Source organism: Glycine soja, chromosome 12 (genome assembly GCF_004193775.1).
Source record: "Glycine soja cultivar W05 chromosome 12, ASM419377v2, whole genome shotgun sequence".
In the NCBI taxonomy this organism is placed as follows: Eukaryota; Viridiplantae; Streptophyta; class Magnoliopsida; order Fabales; family Fabaceae; genus Glycine; species Glycine soja.
Window position 1 is genome coordinate 19302802 of NC_041013.1, and position 3745 is coordinate 19306546.

The 3745-nt window shown below is 40.7% G+C and overlaps 1 non-coding gene across 1 annotated transcript; it reads right to left on the reverse strand.

The window, feature by feature from the left end:
* Positions 1-398: 398 nt before the first annotated feature.
* On the reverse strand, positions 399-505 carry LOC114380608. Its single transcript, XR_003659784.1, has one exon. It is a non-coding gene; the product is annotated as a small nucleolar RNA R71 (small nucleolar RNA).
* Between the last annotated feature and the right edge of the window lie 3240 nt (positions 506-3745).

A 3745-nucleotide genomic window follows, 5' to 3' on the forward strand; every position in this document is an offset into this window, starting at 1 on the left:
ATTTTGAACATTCTAAGAACATGGCACAACCTCCACCCCGTGAGAGGACTCTAAGGAAAGTGGCTGCACCTGATTTCACCTATGAAAGCTTGTGCATCCAATACCCTGATGAGGATGTCCCATATGTTCTTAAAACTGGATTGATCCATTTGCTTCCAAAGTTTCATGGCCTTGCAGGTGAAGACCCACACAAGCATTTGAAAGAATTCCATATTGTCTGCTCCACCATGAAACCACCAGATGTCTAGGAGGATCACATATTTCTGAAGGCCTTTCCTCATTCTTTAGAGGGAGTGGCAAAGGACTGGCTATATTACCTTGCTCCAAGGTCCATCACGAGCTGGGATGACCGCAAAAGAGTATTCTTAGAAAATTTTTTCCCTGCTTCCAGGACCACGACCATCATAAAAGATATTTCAGGCATTAGACAACTCAGTGGAGAGAGCTTATATGAATACTGGGAGAGATTTAAAAAATTATGTGCCAGTTGCCCTCACCACCAGATTTCAGAGCAGCTTCTTCTCCAATATTTTTATGAAGGACTTAGCAACATGGAGAGAAGTATGATAGGTGCTGCCAGTGGTGGAGCCCTTAGAGACATGACCCTTGCTGAAGCCAGAAATTTAGTTAAGAAGATGGATTCAAACTCCCAGCAATTTAGTGCCATAAGTGATGCTATTGTCATTAGAGGAGTGCATGAAGTAGCCACAAATTCATCTTCATCAGCTGAGACTAAGAAGCTTGAAGGTAAACTAGATGCCTTGGTTAACCTGGTAACCCAACTAGCCATGAATCAAAAATCTGCACTTGTCGCCAGACTCTGTGGTTTATGCTCCTCTACCAACCACCACATAGACCTTTGCCCTTCTGTACAACAATCTAAAGCAATTAAACAGCCTAAAGCTTATGCTGCAAACATCTACAACAGACCTCCTCAACCTCAGCAGCAAAATCAGCCACAACAGAATAATTATGACCTCTCCAGATCCCGGGTGGAGGAATCATCCCAACCTTAGATGGTCGAATCCTACACAACAGCAGCAACAACAACAACAGCCTTATTTTCAAAATGCTGCTGGCCCAAGCAGACCATACGTTCCTCCACCAATCCAGCAATAGCAACAACAACAGCCCCAAAAACAGAAACAGTTGAGGCCCCTCCGCAACCTTCCCTTGAAGAACTTGTGAGGCAAATGACTATGCAAAACATGCAGTTTCAACAAGAGACCAGAGCCTCCATTCAGAGCTTAACTAATCAGATGGGACAGTTGGCTACACAGTTAAATCAACAACAGTCCCAGAATTCTGATAGATTACCTTCTCAATCTGTCCAGAATCCCAAAAATGTGAGTGCCATTACATTGAGGTCGGGAAAACAGTGTCAAGGACCTCAACCAGTAGCATCTTCCTCATCCGCAAATGAACCTGCCCAACCTCACTCTACTCCAGAAAAAGATGATGACAAAAATTTAAAGAGTAAGTTACCTAACAATTTCTATGCAGGTGAATCTCCCACTAGTAATTCTGATTTACAGAAGCAGCATATCCCTCTTCCATTCCCTACAAGAGAAATTTCCAACAAAAAAATGGAAGAGGCAGAGAAGGAGATCTTGGAAACATTTAGAAAAGTAGAGGCAAACATACCTCTGCTGGATGCAATAAAGCAAATTCCAAGATATGCTGAATTCTTGAAGGAGCTGTGCACTAATAAGCATAAGCTTCAAGGAAGTGAAAGAATTAGTATGGGTAGAAATGTCTTTGCATTGATTGGTAAATCTGTTCCCCAAATCCCTGAAAAATGTAAAGATCCAGGTACATTCAACATACCTTGTATTATAGGGAACAGTAAGTTTGACAATGCCATGCTAGATTTAGGAGCTTCTGTTACTGTTATGCCTCTGTCTATTTTCAATTCTCTATCTCTAGGTCATTTACAGTCAACTGATGTGGTAATTAATTTAGCTAATAGAAGTGTTGCCTATCCTGTTGGTTTCATAGAGGATGTCTTAGTTAGAGTTGGTGAGCTGATTTTCCCTGTTGATTTTTATATTTTGAATATGGAGGAGGGATTTTCTAAAGGATCAGTTCCCATCATTCTAGGCAGACCTTTTATGAAAACTGCCAGAACTAAGATAAATGTATATGCAGGCACACTATCTATGGAGTTTGGTGATATAACTGTTCATTTTAATATTCTTGATGCTATGAAACACCCATCTGAAGATCTCTCTGTATTTTGTGTTGAAATAATTGACCATATTGTTAATGAATACATGACTGATCTTTATTCTAATCTGCATGCCTGTCACTCTTCATGCATTGAATCTAAATTTGCACTTGATCATATGTATGAATTTGATGCTGCGAGTGAATTTGAATTTAATATTGATTACATGTCTGGTGATGTTTTACCTCTTGAGATTGATTTTATAGAGTCAGATAGAACTAACCATGTTTCAGGAAGTACACATACATCTGACTTTCTTTATGAGGTACAGGCTAAGAAACCATCTCTTTCTACCACTATCCAGCCGCCCACACCAGAATTGAAGCCTTTGCCATCAAATTTAAAATATGTTTACATTGATGATAGCAAAAGTTTTCCAGTAATTATATCTGCCTCCCTTGCTGATGAGCAAGAGGAGAAGTTGTTATCTGTTCTCAAAAAGCATAAGAAGGCTATAGGCTGGACCCTGTCAGACATTTCTGGTATTAGCCCATCCACATGTATGCATTGGATAAATTTAGAGGATGGGGCTAAACCAATAAGACAGCCACAGAGAAGACTCAACCCGATGATTCTTGATGTAGTGAAGAAGGAGGTAACCAAGCTTTTGCAAGATGGAATCATTTATCCTATCTCCGACAGCCAATGGGTGAGTCCCATCCAGGTAATCCCGAAGAAAACCGGCCTCACCGTGATAAAAAATGAGAAAGAGGACCTAATTCCTACTCGGGTGCAGAACAGTTGGAGAGTCTGCATCGACTATAGGAGGCTGAACCAAGTTACCAAAAAGGACCATTTTCCACTGCCATTCATTCACCAGATCCTTGAACGCCTGGCAGGTAAATCTCACTACTGTTTCCTTGATGGTTTTTCTGGTTATATGCAAATCACTATTGCTCCTGAGGATCAGGAAAATACCACATTCACCTGCCCCTTCGACACTTTTGCCTATAGGAGGATGCCTTTCGGCCTGTGCAATGCCCCTGGTACCTTCCAGCGGTGCATGATTAGTATTTTTAGTGATTTTTTAGAAAATTGCATAGAGGTGTTTATGGATGATTTCACTGTATATGGATCCTCTTTTGATGATTGTTTGGATAGTCTAGAAAAGGTTTTGATAGATGCACTGAAACTAACCTTGTTGTAAATTTTGAAAAATGTCATTTTATGGTTGAGCAAGGTATAGTTTTAGGCCACATTATTTCCAATAAAGGCATTGAGGTAGATCCTACCAAATTTTCTATTATTTCACAATTGCCTTACCCCTCTTGCGTGCGAGAGGTTGCGATCTTTCCTTGGTCATGCAGAATTCTACATGCGCTTTATAAGAGATTTTAGCAAAGTAGCCCTTCCACTGTCCAACTTGTTGCAAAAGGAGGTGGAGTTTGACTTTAATGATAAATGCAAAGAGGCTTTTGATTGCCTCAAAAGAGCACTGACTACCACCCCCATCATCCAGGCACCCGACTGGACAACACCTTTTGAGCTTATGTGTGGTGCATCAAATTATGCATTGGG